At 47.3% G+C, this 17,244-nt stretch overlaps 1 protein-coding gene across 1 annotated transcript in view; it reads right to left on the reverse strand.

Moving 5' to 3' along the window:
* The window catches only part of RP1L1 (RP1 like 1), a 143,722-nt gene extending 127,113 nt beyond the window's left edge, over positions 1-16,609 (reverse strand). The window contains exon 1 of the mRNA XM_063915083.1: positions 16,315-16,609. The gene's annotated coding sequence lies outside the window, so the exon portion shown is untranslated. The remainder of the gene's footprint in view (positions 1-16,314) is intronic.
* Between the last annotated feature and the right edge of the window lie 635 nt (positions 16,610-17,244).

Raw genomic sequence — 17,244 nt, forward strand, 5'->3', positions numbered from 1 at the left:
AGCAGAACCGTGGTTCCAAACGCCATGGCAGGTTAGAAGTTTGGTGGTGGCAGCATAAACCCGCCTATGGCGCAGTGGGTGGAGTCAGTAACAGGCAGTTACTGATGGTAAGCGGGAATCCCCTATGTGGCCAGGTCCCATGTGACCTAAACTTCCAATCTGTGTACTGGGGACGGGACGCGAAAGCGGTGAGGTCTTTCGTACGGGACCGTCCGGTCACAGTAGTGCCCTAGTTTCTTTTATGACTCGCAGTAGTGCTTAATTTCACTCCATGTCACATTTCAGAGCTGCCGGTACACATTATGCCGCACAGTACCCTGTTACAACTGAGGGCCTGAGCTGACAGGAGGAAGCCTCAGTTGTAGGGGCTGGGCTGAAGCTAAACTTCGGAGGTTTTATCAGACCCATGGACATACGAGTAGGATGTAGAAAGGTTGCCCGAAGGCGTGACCATGACAACCAGGATTAAAAGTCAATAAGTATTTATTAACAGTACTCCATGTAATCACAGCAGTAATAAGTCAATGAAGATATACAGCAGATTTGATAAAAACAGTTCCTGGAGAACTACGGGTTGGCAACGGCCACAGGGTACTGGTAGCAGTAGGTACAGTTCTTAATGTCCCAAAGATGGAATGTCCTTACCAGACCCGTACGTAGTATAAGGTAAAGCCAAGGAACACACCAGCAGATGTTTCACTGGAAGCCGGTAGCACTGTAGTTGAGGTAGCTGCTGGGGACGCTGGATGGAACCAGCCAGGTGTTAAAACATGGAGTAGATGCTGGATGGAACCAGCCAGATAGTAGAATGAAGCTAGGGAGCGAAGATGTAGAAACCGATGGTTTGCGGGTACCGATGGTATGCAGGTAACCGATGGTATGCAGGTAACCGATGGTATGCAGGTAACCGCTGGAAAAGCACCCGCTCTTTAAGAAAGCTGATCACTGCTGGAAGCTGACCGCTGGAAGCAGATGAGACTGTAGCTGGAGACTGGAGCAAACACAGGAGACTATAGAGTCAGGCTGCACCGCAAGATGGTAGGCTGGTGCGGGTCTCTTAGTGGAATCTGGAAACAGGAGCTGGAAACCTGAAATGGAAACAACCACATTAGAGAGAGACTGGAAACAAGGTTTGACAACCAAAGCACTGACGATTTCCTGGTTTAGGCTTAATCCCTTTATACCCTTAGGTATGCAGGGATTGGATGAGCAATTAGGCAGACTTCAGCGGAGCTATGGATTGGAGGACAGGATCATGTGACTAGAACTAAGATGGCTGCGCCCATACCGGCCACTGGAGGGAAACCTTGTTTGTAACACCACATGGAGATTCCTCTGTAATGGCGGCGGCGAACACAGAACGCCGACCCGCGCCCCAGACCTCCAGCGGGGACGGCCGCGGCAGACGAGGAGCACCACACAACCTGCAATGCACCGAGAATACACAGACGTGCCCGAGGCCCCGCCGGCCGGCGACGCCACGCCAGTCGCCCGGGCACCGGAAGGACAACATCCACGGACCAGCAGAGACGAGACACGACACGAGAATGCCAGCAACACAGCTGGGAACCGGGCCCAGGACGCTGAGCCAGCCCCAGGAGACACCCGAAAGGTAAATAATGGCGTCCAGATACCCGGATCGTGACAGCACCCCCCCCTTTAGGAGTGGCCCCAGGACACTTCTTAGGCTTCTGAGGAAATCTGGAGTGGAAATTCCGGACCAAGGTAGGAACATGGACATCTGAAGCATTGGTCCAAGAGCGTTCCTCAGGGCCATAGCCCTTCCAATCAATAAGATATTGTAACTGACCATAACGGAAATGTGAATCCAGAATCTTGGCAACTACGTACTCAACTCCCCGTTGAGTCTGGACTTTAGGAGCCGAAGGTAGTGCAGAATGGAATCGATTCAGGATCAGCGGTTTCAGAAGGGAAACGTGGAATGTCCTAGGAATTTTCAAGAATGGGGGTAACTGGAGTTTGTAAGCAACAGGATTGATAACTTGTTCAATTTGAAAAGGACCGATGTAACGGGGAGCAAACTTCATGCTTGGAACTCTCAACCTCAAATTCTTTGTAGACAGCCAAACACGATCACCCACTTTGAGGGCAGGAATTGCCCTACGCTTCTTATCTGCAAACTTCTTGTATCTAAACGATGCTTTGAGCAGAGCCGCTCGAACATTCTTCCAGTTGTTTGAAAACTGGCGCAAGGTGATATCAACTGCTGGTACAGAAGTCGCTGGAAGCGGTTGGAATTCTGGAACTTTAGGGTGGAATCCGTAGTTGATGAAGAATGGTGTTGAAGAAGATGAGGAATGATATTGGTTGTTATGGCTGAACTCGGCCCAGGGAAGGAGTTGAACCCAGTCATCTTGAGAGGAAGACACATAAATGCGGAGGAAGGTCTCCAAGTCCTGATTCACCCTCTCAGTTTGACCATTGGTCTGAGGATGGTAAGCTGTAGAAAACTTTAATTTGACTTGGAGGGCTTGACACAAACTTCGCCAAAATTTGGCTACGAATTGTACTCCTCTGGCAGAGATGATCTCCTCGGGAAGACCGTGTAGTCGGAAGATCTCCTGAATGAACACTTGAGCCAACTTGGAAGCTGACGGAAGACCGGTGAGGGGAATGAAATGTGCCATCTTGGTGAACCGGTCAACCACTAACCAGATGGTATTAAACTTGTTGCACATAGGCAGGTCTGTAACGAAGTCCATCGACAAATGGGTCCACGGTCGACGGGGAACAGATAATGGAACCAGTTGCCCCGCAGGTGACTGGCGGGATACTTTGTGTTGGGCACACTTTGGGCAAGAAGCAATAAACTCCATGACGTCCTTTTTCAGAGTTGGCCACCAATAAGTCCTAGAGATGAAATCAAGGGTTTTCTGAATGCCTGTATGTCCGGCAAAACGGGAAGCATGTGCCCAATGCATGAGCTTCTTCCTTAGCACCGACTTCACAAAACTTTTCCCTGGTGGGGGCGTAGAGTCCATCCTTACCGTGGAGAATGCCATCGGATTGATAATAGGATGCTTGTCAGAAGACTCCGACTCATTTTCTTGCTCCCAAGAGCGGGAAAGGGCATCGGCCTTGCGATTCTGAGAGCCCGGACAGAACTGGAGTTTAAAGTCGAACCTAGAAAAGAAAAGTGCCCATCTGGCCTGACGAGGATTGAGACATTGTGCGCCTTTCAAATACTAAAGATTCTTGTGATCGGTAAGTATGGTAACAGAATGAGAAGCTCCCTCCAGCAGGTATCTCCACTCCTCCAGAGCGAGTTTGATTGCCAGCAACTCCTGATCGCCAATGGCATAGTTGCGCTCAGCTGGGGAAAACTTCTGGGAGAAGAAACTGCAAGGATGCAGATGACCATCTTTTGCTCTCTAGGATAGCACCGCGCCTACTCCAATGGAAGAGGCATCCACCTCAAGGATGAAAGGCGAGTTGATGTCGGGCTGTTTCAATACCGGAGCAGAGATGAACCGTTGCTTTAATAAATTAAAGGCTTGCATAGCTTCTTCAGACCACTTGGATGGATTAGCACCCTTCTTAGTTAACGCAGTGATAGGCGCCACAATGGTGGAAAAGTCTTGTATAAACTTTCTGTAATAATTGGCGAATCCTAAAAATCTCTGGACCCCTTTGAGGGTTAAAGGTATCGGCCAATTCTGAATAGCTTGTAGTTTCTCAGGATCCATGTCTAGTCCAGAAACGGACACAATGTAGCCTAGAAACGGAATGGATTTGACTTGAAAAACGCACTTCTCCAATTGGCAATAGAGATGATTGACACGGAGACGGGTCAGAACTTCCTTTACCCAGAAACAATGTTCCTCCAGATTGTTGGCAAAGATGAGGATATCATCGAGATAAACCACGACATGACGATATAAGATGTCTCTGAAGATCTCGTTCACGAAATGCTGGAAGACAGCTGGAGCATTACTTAATCCGAAAGGCATGATAAGGTACTCATAATGTCCATCACGGGTGTTAAATGCGGTCTTCCACTCGTCACCCTCTCGGATCCGGATGAGGTTGTAGGCACCCCTCAAATCTAATTTCGTGAAGATGGTTGCTCCGCTAACTCGATCAAAGAGTTCTGTAATCAGGGGTAAAGGATATCGGTTCTTGACAGTGATGTCGTTCAAGCCTCTGTAGTCGATGCATGGCCGCAGGCCACCATCTTTCTTCTTGACGAAGAAGAAACCTGCGCCAGCTGGGGAGGAAGAAGGTCGAATGAAACCCTTCGCCAAATTCTCCTTAATATATTCTTCCATAGAATGAGTTTCTGGTAAAGACAGCGGATAGGTTCGGCCTCGAGGTGGAGCCTTTCCCGGGATGAGATCGATTGGACAGTCCCATTCCCTATGAGGAGGAAGGATATCGGCAAAAGCTTTACTGAACACGTTCGTGTAATCTTGATACGGAGGAGGTGGAACATCAGACGACTTGGAGGAGGAAGAACATACGGGAAGCACTTTGGACAAACAGGTCTCAGTACAGGAAGGACCCCATGCCAGGATTTGGGTAGCCATCCAGTCAATCGAAGGGTTATGGAGACGAAGCCATGGAAGGCCCAAAACCACTGGATGTGTGGCTCTTGGAATTACTAGAAAGGAAATTAATTCTGAATGAAGAACTCCTACTTTCAGATGAACTGGTAGAGTTCTTGAGGAAATAACTGCATCAAAAATCTTACTGCCATCCACAGCAGTCAAAGATATGGACTAGGAAAGTCTCTCAGTGGGTAGGGACCACCGTTTAACATATGCTTCAGTTATAAAATTCCCAGCTGCTCCGGAATCTGGGAGGGCAATGACGTTCCTATAACGTTGAGCAATTTGAAGCGAGACTGGGAGATTACAATCATGAGGAGATGGAGAGGAGAGCATTACTCCTAGCCGGCCCTCTCCTTGGCGGGCTAGGACTTGAAGTTTCCCGGACGTTTGGGACAGGCATTGATTACATGAGACGGAGCTGCACAGTAAAGACAAAGGTACTCAGAAAGACGTCTTCGACGCTCAGCTGGAGATAGACGGGAACGACCAATTTGCATGGACTCATCTTTGGGTGGAGACGGTTGACGAAGAGGAGGAGCAGAAGATTTCGGGATAGATGACCTTCCCCGCTCGTTAGCCCTTTCTCTGAACCGTAGATCAACTTTTGTACACAGGGATATTAGCTCATCCAACTTAGAGGGCAAGTCTCTGGTAGCTAATTCGTCCTTGATGCGTTCAGATAAGCCATGCCAGAATGCAGCATACAGGGCTTCGTCGTTCCATGCCAGTTCAGATGCCAGGATCTTGAATTGTATTAAGTACTGTCCCACAGTACGCGTTCCTTGGCGTAAACGAAGAATCTCAGAGGAAGCAGAAGTTACATGGCCTGGCTCGTCGAAGATGCGCCTGAATGTCGTTACAAAGTCAGTATATGAGGACAACAGGGTGTCGGATTTCTCCCATAAAGGTGATGCCCAATCAAGGGTGGAGCCACTGAGGAGGGAAATAATGTAAGCAATTTTAGTGCGATCACTAGGGAAACTGCCGGGTTGTAGCTCAAAATGAATGTCACATTGGTTGAGAAATCCCCTGCAAGATCTTGGAGATCCATCAAATTTTGCTGGCGTTGGAAGATGAAGACGTGGAGCAGAAATGGGTAAGGTGGGTGGGGTTACAACTGGTGTCACTGTGGTGGACGCACCGGACGCCCCTGAACCACGGAGGGTCGTTTGGATCCCATCCAGCCGAGTAGAGAGATCCTGGAGACAGCGGATGATGTGGCCTTGTGCAGCCTTCTGATGTTCGAGTCTGGCTGCCAGTTCTTGCATTGGCCTGGCTGCTTGATCCTGGTCTCCGGCTGGATTCATCTGGTCAGTGCTTACTGTCACAACTGAGGGCCAGAGCTGACAGGAGGAAGCCTCAGTTGTAGGGGCTGGGCTGAAGCTAAACTTCGGAGGTTTTATCAGACCCCTGGACATACGAGTAGGATGTAGAAACGTTGCCCGAAGGCGTGACCATGACAACCAGGATTAAAAGTCAATAAGTATTTATTAACAGTACTCCATGTAATCACAGCAGTAATAAGTCAATGAAGATATACAGCAGATTTGATAAAAACAGTTCCTGGAGAACTACGGGTTGGCAACGGCCACAGGGTACTGGTAGCAGTAGGTACAGTTCTTAATGTCCCAAAGATGGAATGTCCTTACCAGACCCGTACGTAGTATAAGGTAAAGCCAAGGAACACACCAGCAGATGTTTCACTGGAAGCCGGTAGCACTGTAGTTGAGGTAGCTGCTGGGGACACTGGATGGAACCAGCCAGGTGTTAAAACATGGAGTAGATGCTGGATGGAACCAGCCAGATAGTAGAATGAAGCTAGGGAGCGAAGATGTAGAAACCGATGGTTTGCGGGTACCGATGGTATGCAGGTAACCGATGGTATGCAGGTAACCGATGGTATGCAGGTAACCGATGGAAAAGCACCGGCTCTTTAAGAAAGCTGATCACTGCTGGAAGCTGACCGCTGGAAGCAGATGAGACTGTAGATGGAGACTGGAGCAAACACAGGAGACTATAGAGTCAGGCTGCACCGCAAGATGGTAGGCTGGTGCGGGTCTCTTAGTGGAATCTGGAAACAGGAGCTGGAAACCTGAAATGGAAACAACCACAGGAGAGAGAGACTGGAAACAAGGGTTGGCAACCAAAGCACTGACGATTTCCTGGTTCAGGCTCAATCCCTTTATACCCTTAGGTATGCAGGGATTGGATGAGCAATTAGGCAGACTTCAGCGGAGCTATGGATTGGAGGACAGGATCATGTGACTAGAACTAAGATGGCTGCGCCCATACCGGCCAGTGGAGGGAAACCTTGTTTGTAACACCACATGGAGATTCCTCTGTAATGGCGGCGGCGAACACAGAGAACGCCGACCTGCGCCCCAGACCTCCAGCGCGGACGGCCGTGGCCGCAGCAGACGAGGAGCGCCACACAACCTGCAATGCACCGAGAATACACAGACGATGCACGAGGCCCCGCCGGCCGGCGACGCCACGCCAGTCGCCCGGGCACCGGAAGGACAACATCCACAGACCAGCAGAGACGAGACACGACGCGCGAATGCCAGCAACACAGCTGGGAACCGGGCCCAGGACGCTGAGCCAGCCCCAGGAGACACCCGAAAGGTAAATAATGGCATCCAGATACCCGGATCGTGACAACCCCCAATTCACATTATGATATATAGTGCTCCCCATTCATATTGTGCCTCATTACAGTTCCCCGGTTTATAGTATATAACATTAATATGCCATCCAGTTCATTTTATACCACAGTACAATGAGCAGGTCCAGGGGCATACCTAGATATATTGCAGACCCCAAGGAAAAAGTTTGAAAGGACCCCTATGTACCACCCAATGGCGAAAAATGTATATAACACATGTAACTGTGACAGGGAAGGTGGCCCCTTTCAGCTCTGGGCCCCATAGCAGCTGCACTGCCTGCACCTATGGTAGCTACGCCCTGTATATAACACATGTAGCTGTGACAGGGAAGGTGGCACCTCTCAGCTCTGCGCCCCATAGCAGCTGCACTCCCTACACCTATGGTATCTACTCCCTGTATATAACACATGTAGCTGTGACAGGGAAGGCGGCCCCTCTCAGCTCTGGGCCCCATAGCAGCTGCACTCCCTGCACCTATGGTAGCTACTCCCTGTATATAACACATGTAGCTGTGACAGGGAAGGTTGCCCCTCTCAGCTCTGGGCCCCATAGCAGCTGCACTCCCTACACCTATGGTAGCAACACCTTGTATATAACACATGTAACTGTGACAGGGAAGGTGGTCCCTCTCAGCTCTGGGCCCCATAGCAGCTGCACTCCCTACACCTATAGTAGCTACACCCTTGAGCACAATGACACGCTTACAATGAGTGGGTGAATAGATCGAATTCAATATGCAATGCATCGTACATCATGCCCATTATCTCATTACATTGTGCTATTGACAGGATGTTACTACAACTGGTGAGAATCTCTCTGAAGTGTTAGTACATCAAGTCTAGGACCATCTCTTACATTACTAGATGGAGAGCAATCAGGGCAAAAGAGGCAAAGTTCAGTGTTACCAGCATATTGGTGGAAACAGAGGCCGAAGGATTCTGAGGGTGAAAGTATAGAGGGAGTGGAGAAGGGGACCACGGGCAGATCCTCGGGGGACACTGATGATGGGAAAGTGGCAAGGTGGAGGCAGACGACTGAAAATTTTCAGGAGACGGGGATGGCTGAATGCTGCCAAGAGGTTTAGGAGGTAGAATGAGAGTGGCAGTCACGTCACATGAGAGTGTCAGCTCTTTGTCCAGTAACGTAAAGCTACAGTGTGCTGATAAGGTAAGGAATAAGGAAGGTTTGTCAGAGGATCTTCTTCTGTTACGTACCACTATTAACCACATTTTGAAAAAGTGTCTAAGCTCGCCATTTATCACCTGCAGACATATTTACCATACAAACATAGGGGGTCCCCCGGGGCTATTCAGCTAGCCCCGACTTCAGCCCGCAGGCTGCAGATAACAGATTTCTTGTTAGGGTCTCAGCAGACCCAAAATAAATCTCTGAAAAATTGTCTGTTATCAGGTGCCGCGCAACCATTACCACATGGGTCCGGGAACTTTTCCAGGATTTTATGTGTTAACACCCGATAACAGGGTAATTTATCAGGCGTTAAAAAAGGGTTCTAATTAAATAGCCCCGGGCGTTAAAGCCCGAGGCTAACACCTATTTTCACGCCCCGTAAATTACCAGGTCTAACTGAATTCCCCGGATGGTGTTGCATTGTCAGTTGTGTTCTACTAGCGTATGTTGGTGCGCAGGGCTAATGTTTTTCGACCGCGCACAGTGCATCAGCCTCATGATCTATACTTTCAAGTATTTCATAGATTCCCCGTCAGTGGTTCCCTAACGGCTCATGTTTTCCAAGTCACCCGGGAGCTGCACTGTGTATCACCAACTGTCACATTTTAAAAATCCACAGGTGACCTGGAAAACATGAACCGTTAGGGGTCCTTGAGGACGTATGGTTTAATGGGGCAGATGTGTTAACCTGGAGAAGGCATAAGGAAGTGATAAACCAGTGATAAGTACAAAGTGATATACGCACCAGCCAATCAGTTCCTAACTGTTAATTTACATATGGGAGCTGACTGGCTGGTGCATTTATCACCTTACACGTATCACTGGTTTATCACTTCCTTATGCCGTCTCCAGGTTAATACATCGGGTGGTATTCATGTGACCGCCGGTCAGCTGACCGACAGTCACATGACCTCCTCCACCAGCCCGATGGGCCACTGTCCCGATGGTCGGCATGCCGACCAACAGGGACTATTTCCACTCGTGGGTGTCCACGACACCCATAGAGTGGGAATAGAACCCGTGCGACCGCAGGTCGCCACGGAGCCCGCAGCGTGGCGAGCGCAGCGAGCCCGCAAGGGGCTTGCTGCACTCGCCCCTCCCCGCTGGGATCCCGGCGTCGGTATGCTGCCGGGATCCCGGCGTCAGTAAGCTGACAGGCGGTCAGGAGACCGCCGGTCAGCCGTACTACACCCAATACATCTGCCCCAATGTATGAAGCAGTGATAAGAGTGGAGAAGTGAGCCAGTGGAGAAGTTGACCATGGCAACCTATCAGCATTTAAGTAACTTTTATAATTTGCATACTATAAAATTATACAGAGCAGCTGATTGGTTGCCATGGGCAACTTCTCCACTGGCTCACTTCTCCAATCTTATCACTGCTGCATACATTTACCCCAGAGTTTGGGAACCACTGGTGTAAGTCTATCTCTGGGATACCACCAGTGGCAGCTCCAGAGGTGGGGCAGCAGCGCGGTTCAAAATCAAATAGGGGAGCCCCACCAACTGTCACCCCAAACATCGCCGGCCGGGACTCACTGGCAGTTGGTGTGGCTCCCCTATTTGAATTTTGAACTGTGCTGCAGCCTCACCCCTGTAACTGCCGCTGGACACCACTGCGCTCCCGTTACTTCCTATGGGCCCTCACCTACTGCCAAAATTTGCCGTGCTTTGTAGTTTTATAGGCAAAACTGATATTCAGCTGGGGCAATGAGAATTTCTGGAGTTTTAAATAATGTGATAGGGTATATATTAATTTATCTATTTCAGTTGAATTAGTGAAAGCTGATCTGGGGTATTTTCTTGCTTCTTATATCTTTTTCTTTTTAGACTAAATTGTCGTTCTATATTTCATTTATTTTTTAATGATTACTGTTGCCAACTCTCAGGAGACTCCCGAATAAGGTAAATAAATACCTCCATGAAGAGTAGACAACTTCTCCCTGCCAGGGTACTTTGTACACGTGCACAGTTGGTTGGGTAACAGGCTAGCAGCGTGAGGCTTTATTTCAATAAGCCACACCCACATCATTGAATGCGTAGAGGGCACCCTCAACATATCCACCTTTTTTTTTATTATTCCTGCCCTCCATGTCTCCTAGCAGGCAGGGGCAGGTATGAAAATAGGCAAGTATGATACTGCGTTCAACAGGAGCTAGACTAGTCAACTCTAGAGCCTCGTGTTGTCTCCCTCTGGTTTAAGACATTTGAGTTTCTAGATGCTATGTAAATTATCTTCTTTAATCCAGTGGCTGCTATGAACCGAAAGGCACATATCTATCTATCTATCTATCTATCTATCTATCTATCTATCTATCTATCTATCTATCTATCTATCTATCGATATGTCTGTCTATCCTTTCATGTAGACACCCTTAATATGCCGGGGTGCCTTACTAGAGTTTTAACCACAAACAGGTATCGCATGCTGGAAGGGTTAGGCGGCACTCCATGGACATATAAATGCAGATTTAGTGCTTTATTATTATAGCCAACATTTAAAGATTGGGAAGGTCATTTCATCAGAGTGCTTTTTTATGCACCTTGACGAAAGACCTCACCCGGTCTTGAAATGTTGCATACTGTATCCTGCAAATGTACTGCGGCGTAGAAGAAAGGCGCTCTCCAGTTGTGTAGTCAAGAAGAATTAATTAGTGATCTGTTGCTTACAGGGTAGCCAAAGTTTTGATTTTTTTGTTGGAATGTTTTCCAAGGCATCAATTGTCAGTACAAAGGGTGGGGGGGGTGGTCTTTAGGTTGCCAACTGTCGGGATCCCGGCACACAGTATACCGGCGCCGGAATCCCGACAGCCGGCATACCATACTACACCCCAAACGGGGTTATTCAGAGTTGATAGCAAACCAAAAAGGTACCATGTTGCACTGCAGAGGGGGCAGATGTAACATGTGCAGAGAGAGTTAGATGTGGGCGGGGTGTGTTCAAAGTGAAATCTAAATTGCAGTGTAAAAATAAAGCAGCCAGTATTTACCCTGCACAGAAACAATATAAACCCACCCAAATTTAAATCTCTCTCAGTGCACATGTTACCTGCTACCCCCCCCCCCCCCCCCCGCAGTGCAACATGTCCAAATGCTAACTTTTTTGGTTTGCCAACAACTCTGAATAAGCCTCATAGTGCTTATGATTAAACTAGCATAAAGACAACCTGTATATATTATATATATATGTTTAACAATACTATGATAGCAATTGCAATGATGTTTTAATTCTGAACGATAGAGTAGGACTGACCTAGAAGCAGACTTAGGCACAGTTGGTCAGCTTAACAAATGTAGCAACATTTCCTGTTTACAAAGTATAGAGACTGCTTGGAGTGTCTATAACAGAGGTTCTCAAACTCGGTCCTCGGGATCCCACACAGTGCATGTTTTGCAGGTAACCCAGCAGGTGCACAGGTGTATTAATTACTCACTGACACATTTTAAAAAGGTCCACAGGTGGAGCTAATTCACTTGCGATTCTGTGAGGAGACCTGCAAAACATGCACTGTGTGGGCCCCCGAGGACCGAGTTTGAGAACCTCTTGTCTATAACATATATTGTGAGTGCAGAGATTCTGTGATATTATATAAATTATCTACAGGCTGCAGGGGAAGGGGGGCATTAGGATTAGGCTGCATGAAGGGTGGGATAGGAGTAATGCAAATAGCAAATCTTCCTCCAAGTTATGTTTTATTTACATTTGATATCAGGTTTATATACCCATACATGTAGCACAGCTAATCCTCTGGTCATGAGGCACTGGCAGGGACTTCAGTACCTGCTACAGTATGTATTAGCTATGTCATCATACAATGACACGCGTGTAACATGACACAAATGAACAGCATACCTTGCAGCAATGGCAACGTAACATATTACTGGTACATTCTCCTACCGGTGCAGCAGCTTCCAGGCCTAATCCTTCTTCTCAGGACACATTGATGTTAATTAGGTCATCAGCTATGGGGGGATTAGGGTCAAATCATTGTCACTGTGGTGGAGAATAAGCAATTCGCTCACCCCAGATAATGTGTATGGAAAGGCCCGAGCTAGCGCTAGTCCCAAACAGGTCCCATTACTATCATGGCGGTAACAAGAGTGCGTAAAAGACGTCATTACTTGTGTCACAATTGTGCGATCTGATATTAAATTAAATGTTAGCACAATCAAAACTGTAGTAAAGGAAAATTAGCGTTGTCATCCCCTTGATGTTTTTATTAAGATTATGGTTGACACTGAGTCAAAGAACTCATAATAAGAATGGGGTAGATGTATCAAGCCTTGGAGAGAGATAAAGTAGAGTCGCTGCCAGCAGCAACCAATAATCTTCTACGGGCCTGATTCAGAGGTGGTGTGGCTGCTGCGTCCGCTCTAGCGCCCGTTGCCAAAGTCTCAGGTGCCATTGTATGCAAATGGTAGTTTTAGCCTTCCCCTTGTGCACTAACGTGCGCCGGAATGTACAAGCCCTGCTACGCTCACTTTCTGCACCCCTGCACGCAGTAGCACCGCCGATGGTTCCAGACATTCCACCATCGGCATTCCACTGACACGCGCACGTGCTATAGGCTGGTGAAATGCCTTCGCTGAACATTTGCTGCACCCATTACACACCCACATTGTCGATTTTTTCATGTTCCCTTCAGGCCACCTCCCAGACACCGCCAGGGAACACCCATTTCTTTACTTCACCGTTTCTAATACCTGCGTCTGTGTACGCAACAGGTAACACATGCACAGTAGGGATTTTCAGAATAATTGCCGAATATGGAGGAGCAAATACACGATCAACTGTGCAAACATTAGCATTGCGCTCAGTTAGCGTCCACCTCTGAATCACATCCAAACTGCCATTTCTAGGACTGTGCTAGATAAATGACAGTTAGAACCCGATGGGTTGCTTCAGGCAACTTCTCCACAAACGGCCTGTTCAGGTTTCTTAGCAAAGCAAAAAAAGCAAGTAACTGGGCAACACCATGCTGCACTGCAGGTGGGGCAGATGTATCAAGTGCAGAGAGACTTAGATTTGGGTGGGGTGTGTTCAAACGAAATCTAAATTGCATTGCGACAATAAAGCTGTCTGACATTTGTGGGCTACATGCAAAAGCAGCCAGTATTTACACTGCACAGAAAAATATATATATTTGCTCCCCTTGCATGGCAACATGGTTTGTTACAGACACAAAGTTACTCGTTTTTTGTTGTTGTTTTTTTTTTTTTTTGCTTTACTTAGAAAGATGAGTCAGGCCTCTTATCTTTCTCCAAGGCTTGATACATCTCCCCCAATGTAGCAAAAGCGAATACTATAACATTGAAAAAATGACACTGTAAACACAAGCCCGGTTCAGCCAGTTTAGGTTAGGACATAGACACTGGTTTATGTAGGTAAGGGCATAACAGTACAGTAAGCAAGTTTGGCTCTCTCCAGATTACACCTGTGTGAGGCCTGTGCTGGCCTTAGCCCTCAATGGGGTTTGTGCAAGAAATACAAATACACAGGAGGTCATTCCAAGTTGATCGCAGCAGGATTTTTGATAGCAATTGGGCAAAACCATGTGCACTGCAGGGGAGGCAGATATAACATGTGCAGAGAGAGTTAGATTTGGGTGGGTTATATTGTTTCTGTGCAGGGTAAATACTGGCTGCTTTATTTTTACACTGCAAATTAGATTGCAGATTGAACACACCCCACCCAAATCTAACTCTCTCTGCACATGTTAAATCTGCCTCCCCTGCAGTGCACATGGTTTTGCCCAATTGCTAACAAAAATCCTGCTGCAATCAACTTGGAATTACCCCCACTGTCCCTTTTTTGCATGGCATAATTAAGACATGGGGCTGAGTCTATTTACTAACACGAACAGACTGGATGTGGAGCACATTATGATCCCATAATGCTGGTCTACCTGTTATAATGTGCCCAGCCCCAACCTGGCAAAGCCTGGATGCATAACTTAGGTAGAGGCCCAGCGATGCCCATGTAGGGTCCCGAGACCCCTGATCTGGAAAGAATAGAGCACTGTGCATGGTGGTGTGGTGTTCAGGGAGTTCTGTGGCTGTGTGGGGTAGGCAGGGAACCTCGAAGGGAGGGTCCTCATCCTGTAGCAGCTCCTTGCACTAACGCTACTGTAGTTCCGCCACTGCTACTTACACATCAAATGGAATACAATTGGGGGAAATCTGAGATGAAAATAAAGATTTCGGAATAGTAGATGAAAAAGAGCAGAGTAGCTGCACTCAGTGCGGACTAGCTACAGTCAGTGTCAGGCAGACGCTGGAAAGGGGAGTTATGTCTTGGATTAATAAAAAGTGGGATAAATATAAATGATACATAGTATTATACCAACTAGTTGCCAACCCATCAAAATGACAGAACAACATAATAGTAATGTCAAGCGCCGGCGGCTGTGCACGCCCGAATGGAGCAACACTTGAACTGCTCTATTGGGCGCCATCTAGTGGCCACCAGCGCGGAAAACACTTGAATTCCCCCATAGAGGTGAGGAGCAGCATTATCCTTTTATTATATGTGATGTATGGGGAGGTATTCAATTTGCAGACTGTTGGAATCCCGGCTGTCAGGAGACCGACACCGGCATCCCAACACCCGGTGAAACACCTTGGATGGTAGTCCACCCCACCACCCAAGGGGGAATACAACCCTGTGGCGACCTAAGGTCACCACTGTGTGGCAGGCCCGAAGCGTGGCGAGTGGATATGCTGCGCTCACCGACGGTATTCTGGTTGTCGGGATCCTGGTGTCTGTCTCCTGACCGCTGGGATCCCGACAGCCGGGACATAATACCGAATCCGATGTATGAGCTTCTAATTACACCACATCTTGAACATGGAGAACAACTTTGTGCCTTCACTGTAAACAGGATGTGGGAAAAATGTTATCCTCATTAATAAAGGGAATTAAATGGTTACATTATAAAAAGAGATTTAGAGGTGACCTAATTACTATGTGTAAATATATCCCACTCAATACAATGATTTGCCCAATAAACTTTATGTACCCAGGATCACACAAAGAGCAAGGGGCCTTCAGCTGCGAATGGAAGGAAGATGGTTTTGCCCTCAATTTAAGGAGGATTCTTTACAGTAAAGGCAGATATCTGGTAAATTTCTTACTAAATGTTGTACTTATATCAAAGCCACCAACAGATCTGAAAAATGGATTGGATGCCTTTATTTCAGTAAACTGTATCTGATGCTGTGATTGGCAGAGGATATTAGAGGATAATCCGAGGACTATACGAGTTTGGGGCCAGGAAGGAATATATCGCTTTGAGGGGCTACACTGGGGCTAGTGCAGGGTTTTCCTTTCTTCCTAATCGGCACAATTAGTATGTATGAAATGGTGAACTCGATGAATCTGCGTCTTCAGTGTGTAGCTACGTTACTATGACATCGCCAAATGCTATTTGTGCTGTGGGACGACATTTTTTTTTTTTTTAGCAGTATCCATTAATTATTCATTGTGTAACAATACACCCGAGAAAAATGTGTCTATAAAGCAGAATTTACAATTGCTTTCATTTTATCAATACAGAAATTGGAAATACCCTACGCCAGGCATTTGTATATGTCTCGCTATTAAACAACTCATTAGTTTAAGACAGCATTAGGCATCCTGCGGCTCTTAAACTGTTGCAGAACTACAAGTTCCAGCATGCCCTGTAAGACAATGGCTGGGATTTGTAGCTCATAACAGGTGGAGAGGCACAAGTTGTATATGACCATCTTCTGTGATCTTCTGTAATGTGGTATACAGTGGTATAGATTTTCATTTGCTGAAACATTACATATAGCCTTATAACAAATGGCATCTAAATCAGGTTGGACCAAGCTTGATAGCACATTTACTTTATATAAGAACAAGCCTACCTGTTTCACAGCTGCATCAGTAACTTGTTGCTCCCCTCTTCAAAATAGTTCACGCTGCCCTGTTGACATTACATTCCCGGCCCATCGTGAAAAGAATCTTTTGCCAAAAATAATCGTTCAGTGAGACGCTGTCAGGATCCGGCGCCGCGCCCGTGTACTCTTGCCTGGCATGTTTGCTGATCCACATGAAAAAGGAATCAGATTTTTTTCTGAGTGGTCACTTTGAAATGGCTTATGGTGAGAGCAAAGAGGATTACTGCCAGGGCCATCTGTAGGATAGATGATTAACTAATAGGGTTAGTGAGACCATTTCCTCGCTGTATTCGGACGCAGCTCGCTGCTCTGTCATTAAGGGAAAAAGTCCAGTTGATTTTTAGACTTGAATTGACTTTCATTGGTCAAAGTGCAATTTAGGCCCTCATTCAGTAAGGGACGCAGAAGTCTGAAAATCGCAATCGACCGATTTTCGGACTTCTGCGCAAACTTTCACAGTGTGATTGCATCCTGGTAGGATGTGATGGCACTTTGACAGCGTCGGAGCGGTGGCAACGCAACGCGGCATTAGGAGGGAGTGGTCCAGACAATGGAGGCGTACCCGGACCATGGGGGTAATTCCAAGTTGATCGCAGCAGGATTTTTGATAGCAATTGGGCAAAACCATGTGCACTGTAGGGGAGGCAGATATAAAATGTGCAGAGAGAGTTAGATTTGGGTGGGTTATTTTATTTCTGTGCAGGGTAAATACTGGCTGCTTTATTTTTACACTGCAATTTAGATTGCAGATTGAACACACCCCACCCAAATCCAACTCTCTCTGCACATGTTATATCTGCCCCCCCTGCAGTGCACATGGTTTTGCCCAACTGCTAAAAAATTTCCTGCTGCGATCAACTTGGAATTACCCCCCATGGCCGCTGTGAGACTATGGCC

Source organism: Pseudophryne corroboree, chromosome 4 (genome assembly GCF_028390025.1).
Source record: "Pseudophryne corroboree isolate aPseCor3 chromosome 4, aPseCor3.hap2, whole genome shotgun sequence".
NCBI classification, from domain to species: domain Eukaryota; kingdom Metazoa; phylum Chordata; class Amphibia; order Anura; family Myobatrachidae; genus Pseudophryne; species Pseudophryne corroboree.